Source organism: Panthera onca, chromosome C1 (genome assembly GCF_046562875.1).
Source record: "Panthera onca isolate mPanOnc1 chromosome C1, mPanOnc1 haplotype 2, whole genome shotgun sequence".
NCBI classification, from domain to species: Eukaryota; Metazoa; Chordata; class Mammalia; order Carnivora; family Felidae; genus Panthera; species Panthera onca.
The window spans coordinates 215647485-215666737 of record NC_138346.1 but is presented as its reverse complement, the minus strand read 5'-3'; the positions used below and the strand labels follow the sequence as shown (position 1 = coordinate 215666737).

The 19253-nt window shown below is 51.0% G+C and overlaps 1 protein-coding gene across 9 annotated transcripts in view; it reads right to left on the bottom strand.

Moving 5' to 3' along the window:
- Positions 1-19253, bottom strand: part of RERE (arginine-glutamic acid dipeptide repeats) — a 424018-nt gene that overhangs the window by 13089 nt on the left and 391676 nt on the right. The window lies entirely within an intron of this gene.

The following is a 19253-nucleotide window of genomic DNA, read 5'->3' as shown; positions in this document are numbered from 1 at the left end:
CTTTTTAAAAAATACAGCATGGGGACATGAACCCAAATGCAACCATGAAAAAGGGGCACTTCTGCTACCCCTGTGCCACGTTTGGTTAACCCTGGTTGACAAAGACCAATTTCTTAAACATCCCAAGATAAAGTATCTTCACCTGGAATTAGAGGAAAAAAAACCCAAAAACACTTAAAGCAGTGAGAGGGCCTACATCACACTGATCTTCTCTAACTGAATCAATCCTGTGGACAATCAACTTGGTGGACCAGTGTATCCTGGAAGTCATCCTGGGAGCAACTCGTACCCCAAGGTTGGAGCCACTTGGCCAGAGCCCCACTTAGCCTCATGGAAGGCTCACTGCTTTGTGAATGGAGGAGCCGAGAGCCAGAGCCAGAGCGAGAGATTCTGTTCTCCGGTGACCTGAGATCCATCTAGCTGGAAAGGCCAGTGCTGGAGAGACTGAAGGAGAGAAGAGCAGATACCAGGCGACAAACTCTTGTGATTGCCGAGCACCCCATTAGACGAGATTTCATTAAAACACCCCCCAGAAGCAATGGCCTTAGAACACGATGAGAAGTCAAGTTTGAAGAGAAGGGGGCAGGTTTTAAGTGGGGAAACGGCTTCTGCAAAGCAGGTAACCCGCGTGTGTTGAGTGCTCACTGCTCAGAGTTGGATTCTATGCCTGTGCATTTTCTAAGAAGTGGGACCGCAGCTGCTGCCAGACCCTTAAAGGAGCCTGTGGTTCAGAGGAACTTCGGACTGGCTTCCACAGGTCCATAGCATGTATCTCTTGGAGCTGTGGATAGGTTTCAGTCTTTCCAAGTGCCACTCAGCAAAATGCTAGTGACTGCCAATAGTTAACAGATGAAGCGTGACCCCAGGCCAAGGGAGGCCAGGAGCCAGCCACCAAGGACGAGCACAGGCAAATCTACAAGCTCACCCCACCCCCTTTCCAGTTCCACGAGACAGTAACCGAACAAGGGAAAGTGTAGGAAATGCCCTTGGATTTCTGACCGGTTTGTCTGTCACATGTTATTCTACAAATGTAGGTTACAACTGTCCCTGTGGTGACCGGAGCGTCCCGAGCCCCTGAGGTCATCATCTGAGAAGCTCCTGGCTCCTGCTCTTTATCTCCCATTTTCCCGACTTGGAAAGTCACTTATCTCTACTGATCTTCTGGTGTTGGCTGGCTGGAGGGAACAAACTCAGACACCCAGTGGGGGATTAAGGGACCTGTGCGGATACAAAACTGATCTGACGCCGGTCCTCCTACGAGAAAATACAGAACAGAAGCCAAGGCAAGTCACTGTCACCCTTCAATACTTAGCCAGCGTGACATGCTCTATCAGTTCAAAAGGGCAACTAGTGCAGTGAACCGTGGCCCAATCCCGAAGCTGGAAGGAAGGATGTGAGACCCCAGAGTGGTTCCTCCCACCTCCTCTAGCTGAAGTCATTTTAGGGGCCAGTGGATGAGAAAGGCCAGGGATGTAAGAGGAAATGTGAAGCTACAGGAGGGAGAAGGAATCAAAAATGGGAGAGAAAATCAGGTGGGAAGGTGCTAGCAGGGTCTCTGCCAAACCTCAGCCTGACTTACAGGCTGTTAAAAAGCAGCCACCCTAACACCTTTGTACAACGTTGATCTGTGACACGATACTGACTCACACAGTTACAAGGGACTGGAGGTGAGGGGCACTGACACAAGGCCCCAGGTACAACTTCGGACTCTCCCAAAACTTAACAAACAGTCTACCGTTGACCAGAAACCTTACTGATAACATAAACGGTTGATTAACACGTATTATATATGCTACATATATTTTTTACAGCATGCTTACAATAAAATAATGAAAATGATACTAAGAAAATCATAAGGAGGAAAAAATATATTTACAATACTCGACTATATTTATCAAAAAAAAAACCTGCTTGTAAGTGAAACTGTGCCATTTTCACCTGTGTTAAGGTTCAATGTATTTCTATTTCTCAAACAAGAATGTCTGAAAGAGTTTCAAATGGTCTTAGAAGACAGCATAACTCACAGATTAAAATAGGGCAAGCCAGAGTCCAGCGAGGCTATGATACTGGCCTAACGTCACACACCGGGCAGAAAAAGGCTCAAGAAAAACCGGGTTCCCAACCTTAACCTCCACTCCTGCTGTGTTGTGTCTTCCTCAAGTATGTGAGAAAATCGGGACATGACGAAGAAACCTAATACTGAAATAATCATCAACTTTTTGTCAACACCTGGGTGGCTCAACTGGTTGGCTGTTGGACTCCTGATTTGGGCTTGGGTCAGGATCTCACGGTTCAGGAGCCGGAGCCCTGCGTCGGGTTCCGTGCTCACAGCATGGAGCCTGCTTGAGATTCTCTCTCTCCTTCTCTCTCTGCCCCTCCCCTGCTCTCTCTCTCTCTCTCTCTAAATAAACCTTAAAAAAAAAGGAAGGAAAGAATAGCCTGCCGACAAGAAAGAGTCCAGAACACATTCTATTTTCTCAGTACCAGGGATCAAACGACCAAGCCAGAAGGACCCTTCCACTATAGGCCTAAAACCAGTTCAGAAAATGAAAACTACACATTTCAAAATTCCGGAAGATGGGGTAGCAACTAGAACTCTCATACATGGCTGGTGGGAATATAAGATGGCTCACCCACTTCATAAAACTTTGGTAGTTCTTACAAAGCTAAGCATCTACCGTATGACCCAGCAGTTGATCCCACTCTTCGGTGCTTACCCAAAAGAATAAAAGCATGCTCAAAGCACGCTCACACAAAGACTTTTCCACGTAAACACGTTCAGAGAACCTTTACTCTTTGCCACCCCAAACTGGAAACTATCTCAATACCCCTCAACGGGAGAAGGGAGAAACAGATCACCGTGCATCCACTTACCAGATACTACTTGGTAGTAAAAAGGCAAACTACTGATCTACGTGACAACACGGATCAACCTCGAAACATCACACTGACTGTAAGCAGCCAGACACAAAAGTACAGACTGTGGGGGTCTGTTCTCGAAAAGGCAAATCTACAATCACAAAAAGTAAACGAGTGGTTGTCCAGAGTCCAGAGGACAAGAAGTAGGAAACTACCTATAAAAGAATATGAGGAAACCTTTCGGGGTGAAAGAATAAATCCCATAAACGCCCCGCGGGTTTACGGTCGTCAAACTCCCTGAACGGTGCCCTCACTGCGCTTAAAGTGGGTGTCCTTTTACGGTATATATGCTACGCATACCAATTACACAGCCATGAAGTTAACTTTAAAAAAAAAATCCAGGCCAGGTTTTATTAGCTGCCTCTCAAGCACTGTACCCTCTACGAAGGGATTAAACACTGGAACGGAGCGAATCTAGGCGGATTAGAAACAGCATACTGGTGACTGCATGGGTGGCTAGGTCTTGAGCACAAACAAAAGAACATGTCGGGAAAAGGTCTGGTTCTACAAACAGGGAATGAGGCAGCTAGAGGCCTCACCAGGAACGAAGTCAATTGAACTTTAATCAAACATGCATAGTGTGTGCTGCAGAGACCCGCTGCACATAAATTCAGGAACAAAAGCTGTTGCAGAAATCAATAGCTTGCTGAAACATTAACACAGGCAATCATCGATCAAAAGGCAGCTCCACAAAGGCAGCCTTGCAAATGAGCTCCCGCCTTTGCTTGCAAGCGGACACAGAGGCATAAACGCGGACACGAACGGCCGCGGCGGCGGTTTTGTTCCCGGGGCTCTCCCCCACCTCGCGACAAGGCCTCGCAGCCAGCACACCTCCCGTCTCTGTGCTGTAACTGCACACGGCACGAGCGACTAAACTGGGTTAGTGCCTGGGCCAAAAAGGGAAAGAGAGGGGGCGACGTCCTCTCCGGTCGACAGCATTATGGGCTGCAGTGCTCGCCAAGAGAAGCGCTTAAAGCCACTGGTCTATATTTAGTGGATTCTCTCTCTCTCCAACTCTTCGCCTTTTCTGCAGCGTGTGAAAGGGGGGGCAGGGGCGCTGGATTTTCCCAACAGGTCATGAGCAAAAAGCCGCTGGCAAGAAGAGATTTGCTCCTGGATTTAGGCACCGGCTTCCCTCCCAGGCAGACTCTGCACAGCAGGTCCTCTCCCCAGACAAGTCAGTGAGGGGGGAGGGGGCAGGCCCCTGTAGGTTTCTCTGATTTTCCATCCAAAAGCAAACATGGGGTGGGGACAGAAGGAAAAGGGAGGTATAAGATGCTCTGTGCAGCCCTCTATCTGGGTGGGTGGGGGCTGGGACGAGAGATAGAGAGTGTCAGGTTGACAAAAGGCTCCAGGCACCAGCAGACAGCTCAATCACAGCCACTCCTGTATCCAGAAGCTTCCTGGGCTCCACCACTTGGAATCAGTAGGAGAATTGGTTCCTCCTCCCCGGTCACCATTGTACTTCTGTGTCGCCTCGTGTTAGACCGTGAGCCCATCAAGTTCGCCTGACATAAAATGGCAGGGCACGCTCCCTTCATGGCTCCACGGCCCAGACAGCCTGAACTGAAGCATGGGGAGTGAGGGGTACCGGGGTTGCTCAGCACTTACTGGCAGCCTTCAGGTAAGTTCTGCTGGTACGTCTAGGTGGACAGCAGACTGGCGACGCGTCCCAGGGTCCAGAGTGAGCATCCCACCGCATGTGTGTGTGTAAGAGCAGAGGCGGGCGGGGGCTGGAGGTGGGAGCTCGCAGCCCTGCAGCAGGGGACAACCCGACGGGGTCTCCTTCCCGTCTGACCAGCAGGTTAATTTGCCTGTAGCCACTTGGCTAAAACGATGCCTGCAGACAAGACTATTTCCTGCCTTCAGGCACCGCAACGCTACGGGAGGGGAACCTGTAACCTGTCCAGCCTGACGCACACGCACACACAAACACGCATGTATTTTTTAAAGTAAGATAAACTATGTGTCTTCTAAGGGACCCCGGGGAAGTGAAGGCACAGGACAGATGGCAGAGCGAGAAGGCACTGTAAGCACAGCGAGGGTCAAGGGCTCACTGGGGGGCAGGTCTGTCCTGAACTGAGCACAGCAGCAAGCCCTCAACTCCCTGGGTTCTCTCTCATCTCGGCCCAGCATCAACTCAAGACAGGAGACCCCCGGGACGCCGACGTGGAGGCGCGAAAAGGTAGTCAGTCGTTTTTGTCCAATGTTAGAAACATAAGGGTACGCCCAGGATTGAGTCCCCATTTTTGTGATTATAACATATTATTATTGCCACAACCAACCAGTCTTGACGCCCCGAGCTGGACACAGTGCCCGCAGACCATGGGGTACCTGCAGCCTGCCACCTACTGTTAGGCCAAGCGAGGCCTTGGTTTTTTGGAAACAACCCTCTTCTCTCACACTCCCTTCAATTCGGTGTCCAGGGCCCTATTCCTGTATCTCCCATCCTCGCAGTGCGGTTCCATGACCAGCAGGAAAAATGGTTAACACCCGCTGGCCTCAGTCCGGCCAAGGAAGGCCTTGACAAACCAGTCCTTGGTACGTGCACAGGAGGGGCAGGGACGAAGGAAGGAAGGACTCTATCTGGGTCCCTGCACCGTAGCGAGTGCCCAGGCACCAGCCACAGAAGGTCCCCAGTGGAGGCCACCCACCAATGCTTCCTCCCCCCGAGGAGGGACAGCCGCTGCTAACTTCCTCTTCTCCACCAAAGCGTCAACAGGCATCCTCTCGGAGCCAGGTACCTCGTACTCAAAACAGAGGGGCAGCAGGGGTGGGGAGGAGGCCTAGAAGCCATCCTCCACATGGATAATGGCATTAGAAACACAGCTTTTCTCTGAAGCTGCCATTCAGGCCCCTCAAGCCCGCCTGCCCCTGTCCGCTGATGCGACGGGACAGGACCCACTGTGTGGTAGGGCTGACAAATGCATACCTTTTCACACAACTGACATACCCCACTGCAGGGGTTAGAAAGTAAGCGTTTAGGAGAAGTTATTTTAATTCTTTAAGATCTATTATTAACTGTTCCAATGCTAGATAAATATTTTAACGTGAATACGAGAGAGAGTACACTTAAATGATCTCCACCCAATCCACACCTTTCCTTAAGTCTGCATGCGAAAGCACAGCTGGTTACAATCAAGGTGTTTTGCTGCAAAAACTCTGTTTGAAGGATGATGCCCTTCAGTTACCATCCAGTCCCTTCTTTGGTGGTCCAGGTAGAGAAGTAAAGAAACCCGCCCTTGCTGGATGGAACGGAGAAATCTAAAGCCCCAGCCCCTTTTATCAAAAGAAGGTGTGTTTTTCCAGAGAGAAGTTCCAGCAGGCAATGACTAGTTACAAAACAAGGTCTCAGACGCAGAAGGGGCAGGAGGGAGAAGGAAACATGGCACAGAGCTGTTTCTCAGACTTCATTCCCCAAGCCGGGGCCCCAAGGGCGGTCAAGGCCACAGGGGAACGTGGCCCCGGCTCCTGGAGCGGGTCCGGGCAAGCCCGCGCGCTCCAGGCCCCTGGGGAGCCCTCGGACCGGTGTGCTCTGACCCTGCAGCTGAGCTTGGGCCCTCTGACATCCATGACCACTTCTGCCTGGGAGTCACAGCTGCATTTCTTGGCCAAAACTAACTCGAGGGTCGTGAAGCAAGTCAGTAAAATTTCCTGGCACAGGCTCCTGTGACAGTCATTCTTTCCTTTGGCTCCCCGAGGACTCCAGGGTTGGAGCTGACGAGTGTCCCCAACAGCTCAGGTGAGGAGCCCGGTGCCGGGTAGCGCCATCAGCTACGTTCAGGAGCGGCCACCTTTACGGATCTTTTTCCAGCGGGCAACTGGTCGTCTTCCAGCATCGACTCTGGTAATTAAAGCGGTGCTCTCCTGGGCTCCTTCTTTTGTTAACCAACCGAATCCCCTAATCCCTGACGGAGCCCCGACACCGTCAGCCGGCTCTGCTGCTAATCGTTAAACACCGACTCTGTGGGCTCAGAGTGCACGTGACAGGATGACGATCTGCTCGAAGGCACACGGCAGAATCACCGCCTTCCGCGCGCAAGAGGCTGGAGGGGCACCTACCGAACGTGCCACGCGAGAGGACCCGACGGCGAGGAGGCAGCCTGCGTCTGGGCGAGGCGATCTCCCCGACCCACCTCCGGCTCCTCGGGGGCAGGGCGAAGGAGAGGGAGGAGAAAGAGGACTCGAAGCGGGTGACGCTCTCCTGGGTTGAACAGGTTGTAAGAGGCCACGCTAAGACGCCCACAGAGATGTTCTGGAAACTGGCACTCCCCCAACCTCTCTTTAAAAAATCCTAGTTGAGCAGGATGAAGAATTGTCTTTTTTTTTAAATAATGATGACCACTATCTATTTACACATTGTGGAGAAACTGAAACAGAGACATTTTTCTGTTTAGCCAAACTTGTAACGAGATTTCCTAAGCTCGATGTTGCTTCAGTTGCTGACCACTTGTGGATTCTCCGTCTGGTCCCACACCTCCCCTCCACTCAGATGTCCAGACTCGAGCTCCTAGGCAGGCCTGTCCTCTCCCACAGAGATGCTCAGTCTCCCCAAAGCCCAGCTCTGACCTGGTCACTTCCCTCTCCACACAGTGAAGGCCCCAGGCTCCTCAAGACGAACAGAACAAAGGCCCAGTCGCCTTGCTGCCTCTCCCGGGCCTTTCCCTCTGGCCACAGAAGACCCTTCTACCACATTCCCCACCCTCACAGCCCCTGGCTTGTGCCAAACACGACGGCCAGGCTGCTGTCCCCTCAGTGTCTGGATCCGAGTCCTCACCAGTCAGGGCTCAGGTCACCACAGATGCCATCTTCTCCCTGAAGCCTTCCTTCTCCTTCTCCCCAAGCCCCTGAGGTCATCATATTTGCACACCTGAACTTTTCCACACTTGTCTCTCTCCTGGTACTCACAGGCTCTCCTTTGGACCGTAACCATGAATGGAAGAGAGAGACAGCGTGAATGGGGGGAGGGGCAGAGAAAGAGGGAGAGAACAGAATCTCAGGCAGGCTCCGCACTGTCAGCACGGAGCCCATTATGGGGCTCGAACCCACGAACCGTGAACTGGAACCAAGAGTCGGATATTAACTGAGCCATCCAGGTGCCCCAAACCGTAACCATGAGTGACCTAGTGTCCCCAAGTCTGTGCCTACTTCCTTGGCAAATACCCACAAGTCTAGGGCAGTATCTTGAATATCTTGAGTATTCAGTAAACATTTGAGGAGATGAGTATTCCCTGAGCATTAAAATTCACCTGAAATTGGGGCACCTGGGTGGCTCAGTCGGTTGAGCATCCAACTTCAGCTCAGGTCATGATCTCACAGTTCGTGAGTTCAAGCCCCGCATCAGGCTCTGTGCTGACAGCACGAAGCCTGGAACCTGCTTCGGAGTCTGTGTTTCCCTCTCTCTGCCCCTCCTCCACTCGTTATCTCTCTCTCTCTCTCTCTCTCTCTCTCAAAATATATAAATATTAAAAAAAAATTCACCTGAAATTAACTCCAGAAAAATTAACTTCTGAGAAATGGATACCAGATCACTGACTTTTTATTTTGCCAAATAAGATCATTAAAAATAACTGCTTCTTGATCTCATCATTATTTCATAAAAGAAATGACACTTTAGCTCTAAAGAAGTAGAAAAGACAGACTATATCCAAATAAGAAGAGTTCCTTAATTTGATGTCCAGCGTTATGAAGAATGACTACACTGTTCTTATTTTTAGTTCATTTTCCACGGGCCCGTGAAAACGTAAGCCACGTGCCTGCGGTGTCTAGAAGCAGCGGTCTGAAAGTGGGGGTCACGGGCTGACAGGAGGGTGGACTTAGGAATCCAATGCCACTTCCCCATTCAGCAGATTTATAAACCACCAATCACCTTTCACCGGGCTTATGAAATCTGCAATGATGAGGGCTAAGCACGATAAATGTTTTCCTTAATATACACGTCATCTTCGTGGCTACCCTAACACATAAATCGCGTCATCCTTGCTTTACACACGAGACAACCGAGGCACAGGGGACAAAGCCATGTGTCCAAGCTCACACAGCCTCAAATGGTAGCCCTGGGAGTCTGGTTCTAGAGTCCTATGCTCTTAACCACTCTGCTATGAACTAAGGGGAAATCGATGTATTTCTTAAAGCCAGAGGCTCAAATCTGGGTTATCTTTCACCTAGGGAGTATCTTAAACCTCTTCAATGGACCCTGAATAGTTTAGGAAGAAAAGCAAACGAAGGCACTGCGCGTCCCTGATAACAATGGGTGGCCAGCCTTCCCATCCCAGGGCGGAGCCCCCTCCCCCACCCCCCAATGCCGCACCCAAGAAGTACAGAACCGCACCTGCCCGAAGCCGGGGTACCAGGTTCAGAAAAACATCTGGTTGGCACAGCGCACAATCAGAATTATGCACGAGCCTAGACAAATACGTTCTACTTCCCACACCAGGAACAAGCTCCAAGGACTGTACCAGACAGACCCTGGGAGCCCACGGCCGCGAGCACCCCTCACAACCTGCCGGCCACGCCTCAAGCCATCCAATGGCTTCCGCTATGGACAAAGCCCTCTGGCCTACTTTTGGCTTTAGGCTGCGTATGTCACAGAGATGTGCCAAGCAAGTGACCCTCACAGGCCTCTTGACCTAAAAGCAGTAACTCTTCTTTCTCTGAGGAAGGTGAAGAGTTTCATCAAGCAGAGTCCTTCAAAACATGGCTTCTGAACGTGCTACAAAGCATCTTTCCAAATCACTTCCAGCAGGAAGCATCAATCAAAGGTGGTGGCTTCGAAGTGTGCTCAAAACCACGGAGATGATTCGAGGGCCAATGGGCGGTCTCCTGAACCTCTTGGTCTCGCCACCTCTCCAAGCAGCTCCACTAAGACACCTACCAGTCAAGCAACACGTAGAAGATTCTTCCATTTAGCCAAAAATAACAACAATAAAAACCAGAAAACAGATTTGGAAATGACTTGCTGGAAGACAGAGTCACGGCCATCACAAATCCGTCTAAGGCCCAGCCTGAAACCCACCCCGTGTAGCGCCTACACCAGCCTGTGGCACAGAAGCCTGGCCAGTCCCGATGCAGCGACAAGACTGGCCTTCACTTAACCCAGGACCCACACACCAGGGCCCACTCGGGGGCTTCTATCCCTGGTTTTACGGAGCCGTCGAAGACTTCACATTTTAAGTACAATAACGCCCACGCGAAGAATCGCGTCTTCTCTGTAGGGTCCCCCGAACCCCCAAGAATTCATTCACTGAAACCGGTTTTCTTTCCTATAAGCCGAATACTTCATTATTTCCTGAATTCATTTTATTGGAGTTCAGCAACAGGGCAAGTGGGATTTCACCGCTGTCGGTTCTATTACCACACCGCCCTTCTTAATGTTTTCTCGTTCTGTAACAAAACCACAATTCTACCAGCAAAGGGGGAGAAGAGAAGAGAGGAAAAGAGAAAGCCATAAAACTGTTAAAAGCACCATTCTCCGTGTCGTAAACATTTTTCTATTTATCGGCCTTTCATTATATGTGCAATCTTATTATCCCTGCACAGTATCAAAGTGACACCGCCAGGGTCACCCTATAAAATATACATTGGCGATGTAACATTTAATGACGGGAACAGGACAAAAGATGAAGGATGAGAGAGGATGGCATGCTGCAGGACGTTTTAAAGGGATCATCAGTTATATCTGTGCATTTCCCGAGGTGATAATTGAATGACAGGGGCTGGAGGGAGATCCATTTTTGAGCTCAGAACGGACAGTTAGGAGAAAAATGTTTTTGTATTGGAAGCATGTAATGACTGCCAGGAAATGAGAACAGCCACTCTCGCAACATTGCTTCTTATATTTTATGGTTTTTATGGACGCACAGCAAATTATCGAGTACAATCCATTTCTGCAAGTCGAATTGTAAAATAAAGGACAGACTTCCTCATTACAAAGAAAGGAGGGGAAGGGGTATTTAATTCTGTCACCGTATCACATTTGTTTAATAAAAAGAACAGAGGCGAAGATTACCCTTCGAAGCACGAAAACACAATTACAGCTTTACATCCTCCTTAGACGCAGATGTGAAACATGTCCTCTCTTTGGCCTGAATTTTGGATTTAACCTAAGGCAAAGATCTTAGAGAGATCGAGACAAGCTCGCAAACCAAACCTGTGCTCAGGTCTTACCCATCTGACACACGTGGCGAGCGCCCGTCCCAGCGGCTCGTGGATGAAGAACCCCGGGAGGGGGGTGAGGGGGCGGGCAGCCACCTTCCACGAGGCCCTTAAGGGCTGAGTTACGTGTCTCTCCCTTCCCTGCAAATCGCATGCTGAAGCCCTGGCCCCCAGCACCTCAGAATGTGACTGTGTTTGGAGACGGGGTCTTTGAAGAGGCGATTAGCTAACATGGGTCATGAGGGTGCTCCTGACGCAGTATGACCGGTGCCCTTCCAAGGAAATCTGCAAATAGATGGGCACACAGAGAAGACGGTGTGAAGACACAGGGAGAAGACGGCCGTCTACCAGCCAAGGAAAGGGGGCCTCAGAAGAAGCCGACCCCGCTGACACCTTGATCGTGGACTTCCAGCCCCTGGAACCACGAAAGAACAAAGTTCTACCGCTTAAGCACCCCCCCCTCCGGGCTGCTCTGTCAGCGCGGCCCTAGCGGACAGACACACGAGCCCAAGGACTGGGCTTCGCGGCCGGCCGGCGGGAAAGGAGGTGCGGGCGCGACCCCTGCCGGACGCGACCTCGCGGGCTTTGAGAAGAGTTGACGGGGCCGGTCGCCGGCAGGGAGGAGCAGCGTTCGTCTGGGGTTGAAGAGCAGGCGTCAAGGAGGAGCCGCCGCGCGGGGAAGCGGTAAAGCCACTGGCCGCCGTGTGGATACTCGGCCCCTACCGGCGGGGGCCGAGCCTCCTGCCCCAGTCTGGCAGCTCCGGGCGGCAGATTTCCCCCCGGGCTTCGTCACGACGGCTCCGCCGTGGCCCGGGAGACGCAGCCCACCTCCGGACGCCTCACAGACGCCCTGACGTCAGACAGCCGGCCCACCTGGAGACGTGCGGTGCGAAGGAAGAGGACCACAGGGTGGGACAGACAGGTGCCAGCAGCACGCAGAGGAAGAACCTCCTCAGACCTGTTCTTCATCCCCCCAGTCCTTCCGGCCAGCGCCCACAGGGAAGCGCCAGGCTCCGTCAGGCTCGCGCCGCCCCCGGCTCGGCATTCAATGCCCAGGAAGCTACGGCCGGGCGGGAGGTCACGCAGCCTGGAGTCCAGGGACGAGCGGGTGTGCGAGGCACTCTGACCGCAGCGGCCCGGTGGTCCGAGGGTCTCCGGGAAGCTGATCCGGGTGACTCGTACGAAGGTGCGCACCGCATTCAGGAAACGCACACGACGGGGGCCACCGGAGGTTCGGGTCGTAGTCGATGAAGGCGGCTCGCGGATCCCCCGGTCGCCGCGTGGGCGGCGGGTTCGGAGGGCTCCCTCCTCCCGGGCGGTACGTGGGTCTCCTCGAGGGCTCCCCCCGGGAGGCCCGGGGCGCGAGTGCGGGTGCGAGCGTGGGGCCCGTAAGGGTGCACGGAGGCTCGCTCCCGGGGGGCCCCTCCGTGAACGCAGCTGCTCGGGGAGGCCGTGCCTGTGGCAGCAGGCCCACCCCGAGGACAGCTGGGCGTTGGCCTGGCCGCGTCCTGCGCGGGAAAGCTGGACGGGTCCAGATCTCCGGAGCAAACTGCACGGCAGGAAAGACCCTCTAGGGCCGACTCCCTCTCGCGCGGCATGGCGCAGACGTCCGAGCATCACGCCTTTCGTCTGCCTCAAAATCCTGCCTCAAAAATCCTGTTCTGGAGACAAACTACCAATGTCATTGTCACAGCGACCTCAGTCACCCCACTCTTCTAGGCTTCTTCTCGCCTGGACCGATGTGCGGGACAGCAGGAAGAGGTGAGGCAAAGCTCCTCCAGGAGGGTACCTTGACCACCCCCAAGTTAACGTCTGAGACCAACCCCCAAGTCGGTCTGAGACGCGAAGGGAAGGCGTTCTTGGCTGCTCTAGGAAAGCATTTTCCTCTGCAGGCTCCACGTGCCGTCAGAAAGCCCACTCTTGAACATTAGCCACCTCTGACACGAAGGCACACGAAGGGAGGGACGCCGACGGACGAGCTCTGCGGCGTCCTTATTACTCAAACGTGAGACCCCAGAAACAACTCGAGAAAGTCAACAAACTCTTCATTAATTCAACAGCTTTAAAAAGCTGGAGACACCGGCCCGTATCCACTATTGCTTCACTTCCCGAAAGAAGTCAAACCCGTCTGCAGTGGAGGAGAACACAAAGGTCGAGACTCCTCCGTGAGACGACTTCGGGCTCGAGCCTGTGGCCAAGGAGCCCCACTGCGCGGGCCCAAGTCGGGGCAGAGAGCAGAACTTCCAAGGTGTCCCTCAGGGGCCTGCTCCTGAAAAGGCTGCTCTGCCGTCTGCCAGGACCTTTGCAGGCTCCCTCTCGTGCTGCATTTACCCTCGGAGAAGGGGGACTGGGGGCCTTCCCGTGGGCACCGCCTTCTGGCTCGGGGCAGGCTCCTGGAACGCCTCTACCCGCGCCGCTGCTGGTTCATTCCATCAGCTCTGTCTGCTGTAATCCTAGGCACCTTTTAGGGCACCCAGTCTATATGCCACCCATACACACTATCTTTGCTGACAGGGAGCCTCTTTCCATGAATACCATCTGTCTCTTACTTAGCTGTGACCCTTTTATGGCTCGTATGTCACTGAATCTGGGATAACAGTAACTTAAGTCTATTACCGGATTCCCCACTTTTCCTTTTCCCAATTGGACTCTAAATTGCATGTGAACAGGGATGTGGTCCCTCTAAAATCTGTATCCTCAGCAATAATTAGCAGTGTTTGGAATGAAACAGGTGCTCAATAAACGCTGATGTTTTTTTAAACGTTTATTTATTCTGAGAGGGAGAAAGAAAGAGAGGGAGAGAGCATGAGTGGAGAAGGGGGAGAGGGAGAGAGAGAGAGAAGGAGAGAGAGAGACTCCCAAGCAGGTTCCCTGCTGTCAGCCCAGTGCCCGACACGGGGCTCGAACCCAAGAACCGTGAGATCGTGACCTGAGCTGAAACCCAGGGTCAGATACTTAACCAACTGAGCCACCCAGGCGCCCCAAATGCTCACTGATTTGAACTGAGATGCATCACAGCCATACACGCATCAGAATTACACTTGACCAAAGAATATGCAAATCAAAAGTCATCAATGTTCCTAAAAACTATATATTCTCAATTTTAGAAATAAGAAATTTGCTAATCTCTCAGTGAAGGTTTTCAAACTTGTAAACGTGAGCAGACAGGAAATTAGCTATGAGGATTAAACTCCTCAAGATTATTAAGTACTGCTATGGGACTTCATGCATTAAAGTAAAAAACAAAAAACAACCCCAAAAGAGTCCCTCAATCCACTTAATTTGTTAGGGTAACTCAAAAACGAAAATTATTTCCTGTCCCGAGGGATGTTCAAATGTAAAATGAGAACAAGTGTCCCCCAGTGTTGCCTCACGTACACGCGGATGTTCGCTCAGAACCACTGGGCCAGGATCACTTGCGTGATGAGCCGCCCAAGCCTTGGCCTGACGCCGTCCCGGGGGCAGAGTCTTAACTTGAATTAACAAGGGTGTCCGACTCTGGGCCAACTGAACACTCGGACACTACAATTACAACTTCCATTTCTCAAGGGCTGGATGTTTCCTGGTCTGTGACGTGAGAACGGCTGGGGCCCGTGTTAAGCGCACTGAAGAAGGTGGCCGTAGTGAAGTCTGCCTGGAGAAGTGAAAGCAGGCCCCGCGCTCAGTATCAGGAGGGGAGCGCTTCAGCACACACAGGCTATTTGCAGGCAGATGCCGAGTGGCTTTGGGATTATGCTTTCAAATTAGAAGTCCCGATACGACTCTTTAAGAAAACAAAGCCAAAAAAGGTCAGCCGGCCAGGCTGCGGCCTGAAGCACCAGTGGGGAAATCACCGCCCGTGGCTGCGATGATCCCAGGTCCACTCTCTGCCCACAAGGATCCCAATGTCAGCAGAAGCTGGTGGCACTCACAGCTCCCTCCACGTGAATGAAAAAATTCACTTTCCATCTCGGGCCTTGGCTTGGAATCTTGGTCAGATGGTAAACATGTGTGCGTGTGTCCGTCTGGACGTACGAGTGATGGGGGTGGGCCGCTGAGGAAGGAAAGAGGAGGTGAGCAACGTTCAACACTGACTGTCCAGCCGTCTCGTCTGGCGCGCCTCCCCCGAACCACAGCACTCAGAATGAGAAAGGCAGCCACGGGCTGTGCCACTCAGACAGGTTACCTAACCCCTCTGGGCCTCTGTTTCTTCGCTGTGAAGACAGAGAAAGACAACAGCACCCCGCCCACTGGACCATGACATTAAGAGGAGCCGATACGCGGGACACACTCGGTACAGGGGCTGGCAGACTGCGGCAGGTCCGCAAATGCCGGTGTTTATGACCATTCGGTGTGCGACACTGGAACGGCCCGCAGCCCGCAGGGTGGCCCCGGCACGGCCCCTTTCGCGGACTGGAGGGTAACCGCACCCCAGGCACAAAGAAAGCACAAAGTCCTAATCAGGAGAATGCAAACAAACTCAGTATTTCTGGAAGTAGCAAATGCCTGAAGTATTTTAAAACCCTGACATAAAAAGCAGCATTGAGCTGAACTGAGTGAAAAGAGTACAATCGTATTTAAGAAGAAACAAGGATCTGAAACGGCTCAAATGCTCACACGGGCCTCGGAGATGAACCGGCCGTATTTCTGCGTCGGCTACGTCCACCTCCCCGGAGTCGCAAGCACACGGTCAAGCCCTGGTAAGGCCAGAAACCTCGGCTGGGTGGCCAAACGAGACCCACACGTCCCAGGTCAGCCACGAACATCTTCTGCTACAAACAGCTGCCTCTCATCTGTACCCATGAACCTGTGTTCACCGCAAACCGAAACACTACAATGAGCCGGAATCTACCTCTACAGTCTAGTAACGCAACACATAAGGCTTTTCTGCCTGCATCCCTATTCCCGTACGGAGTTCTTTCCAGACCTCCGCCAGCTACGTGTCGGAGGGAAGGCTGACTAGCCTCCCCGAGACCCTATCCCCTCCTGTGCTAACCGGGGTGGTTCTCTGGCAGCCCTCTCCTCGGCAGAGTGGTGGATAGGATCAAAGAGCTAAATAGGGGCTTGGCACATGTTCTCAACAAGTGACCGCATTATTTTTATTCTGCTTCCATTTAGGAAAAGGACTAGAAGCTCAAAGCTAAGTTCAACTTAACGAACCATTTTAATTAATTGAATAAAAAAAAAAAAATCTCTCCAAGAATAGTCTCCGTAACTGACTTTCTCTCCTTCCTCTATCATGTCTCCCGAAACTACTGGCACGTAACAAGGCCAGAGAACATGGGAATGTGAGGCATCGTGAATGACAATGGCGTTTGGGGCCAGTTCACAGGATGAAGACAGCACAGATCAAAGAGGTCAGCATTCTCCCTGAAATCCCCAAACAGAACCATCAGGACAGCAGAGACCTAGGTTCCCTAACTGCCTCATTGAGGCAACTTATAAAGTCTTCTCTCTGCCTAGCCCCAGCTCTCCACTCTTAAATAATGAGCAAGAGAATGAGAACAGATAGTATCATTAAGCCTTTCAGCGGGAATGAAAACAAAACCAAGATAACGTACCTGCTAATCTTTAGCTGGCTACCTTGGACACTTCAATATAGAATTAGTTTCGATGGACAGACTGGAAAGGTCGAGCTTGGGGGACTTGCAACATCCCATTATTTAAGTTCGTGACACCATAAATCCACTCTTAAAACACATCAAAGGACATATACTTATGTTAAAAATTATACCTAATTACAATGAACTCTATTACTGAACTTTAAAAATACTCTCTTATGATAATGTGGAACATACTGGAGCGTCACAAACCCGAGACTGAAAATTACTGGCTTAGATCACAAACTCTTTAAGCAGAAAGAAAGTTCAGAAGACCCTTCAGGAGTTTAAGCTATAGAGAATCTGCATTTCTGATGCTGAACTGAGAATGGAAAAAATGTTGTACAACTCACTATATCACCCCGAAACATCCTGGGGCCCAGTGACTCGGGGGGCCTGGGCTCTGCAGTCTAGTCCACTGTGTGCTTGTCTTTCTACCGTGTAGTCAGGGGATGGGGTGAACCAGGACGTTTGTAAAGTTCGCTCTACCCCTGAGTTCCGAGTGGACACAGATAGCAGAGTTGTCCCCTCAAGACACACTGTCGTGGCAGTGTTCTCCCTACAGGGATGGTGCTGTAATGTGCCGCTCTGGAAGCCCTGGGCTACTAAGAGCACCCACACCCCCACACAGTGTTAATAAGGAGAGTAGGGATTCTCCCCTGGGAACTCAAGCAATCATTTCAACAGTTACTCACATAGGGCAGCAAATAAAGAGGCAAGTGTTAGCTGCTTAAGGCAAGAGCAGAGATAAGAGGTTGAACACTAACCCCAGATAAGAGGAAAATTGGCTTGATGAGTAGCACTTAAAAATTCTTGTCACATATGATCTGGATCAAAGGCTCTGATGCCACAACCAAAGGCTTTGAAGGTATTTCCCTCGCTCCCTCTAGCTATAGGAGACAGCACAGCTCTGTATGCTTTTACTCAGTTGTTCCGGAAGGTAATTCCAGACTGCCAATAAAGAAGTCAGGCTACGTGTTATTTAGTCCCATGACTTAAATTCTCAGAAGTCCCAGCTAAACAATGTCTCACTCTTGTGCGCAGAACCGAGAAGCGGATGTGATCAGTGCCCCTGCGAAACAGAGGTGAACGCCTGGCCATCACCGTGCCTGCCGGTCATGGGTGTGTTTCTCCACGGACAAAATGACCACAATCACTTCAACAACAATCCAGAAGTGAACCCAAAGTGTCTCTGACTAGAGAGAGTCCCTCCTGCCCACATTCTCCTCTGGGGCCTGCCTGCCCAAGAGCAGTCCTGCAGGGCTCTTTCTGCCAGCCACTGGGGTCTCAGGTCCTCCCATCTTCTGTTCCCAGAATTCCTTGGTCCAATGCTGTTCTTTAGAAGAAGCACAGGGGGAAAACCTAGCTTCTGAAGTATTCTAACTGCATTTTAAAATTTAACATGTTCACGGTCTAAAATCAAAATGGATTGCACACATAAATTAACAGTTGAATAAAGAATACCAACACCTGTCACAGCATAATGACTGAGCTGACTATTAATGTCTTTAATGATGCCGCAGAGCCCCTCCTTCCAGAGTCTCAGGCTGCCTCCTGCCTCCTTGCCCTTTGTCTGGACAGAGGGTCAGGTCTACTCAGAAAGTCTTGAGTAAAGCACAGGCCCTGATGAGTTGCAAATGATCCAAGGAAGAGCTGGTCCAATTCCTAAAGAAGACTGAATAAGTAGTGGGGTAGGCTACAGCAGAGTTTTAAATCCTGCTTTATGTTAATTCACACAGGAAATCCAGGAATTCCCTGGGTGCCAAAAGGGCCCTTAAGAAGATCAGATAATGTTGTACTTCTAGTTCCTGGTGTCAAAACAAAACACCACAATACAAAGCAAATTCAAGGCCTACAAAGGCCTGATCAGCTGCTTGGTGAGCTTTATCTCCTGAAGGAAGACTTCTATCCCTTCTCCCCCTAAAACACACACACACACACACACACACACACACACACACTGGCCTAGAGGACTCAAAAGAAATGCGAAGGAGAATGAGTTTCCAAGCTTCCAAGAAGGTAAGGAAAAGAATTTTTATGAATTTAATGTGCACTTCTGTCCCATTTGGTCAAAACACCAGTGTATTTAAGAAAACTTGCAATACTGTGGTTAACAAATCTCTCCTTAAAAATTACCCTGGAGTCAGAAAGACAACAACAACAACAACAACAACAACAACAACAACAACAACAAAAGAATTACTGTTGCGTCCTATATAAATCTTAAGGAGAAAACAGAGCCAAGAAAACTTCCCAGGAACCTCTCTCATTCCAAGCCAAGATACACTTCCCGCATTTGGGCATCACTAATAGTAAGAGCATTCATGAGCTCCTATTAGCTCGTGCAGCACTGTCCCATAGACATTTAAGGCACACAAGCAAGCCTTCCCACTCCACAGAACTAGGCTCTGAAACATAGCCAAGGCAAAATCCCAAAGAGCCCGAGTTTCCTTTCTGGAGGCAGCAAATTGAACAGCGGCCCCAAATTCTTATGGTTGGATTTTCAAGCAAAGTTTACCTCAAAGACATAACACAGAAGACAAAGGTTTTGAAATCTAGTCTATATTCTCTCAAGGGAAGGCTGCAACTTGGCATGCAGGA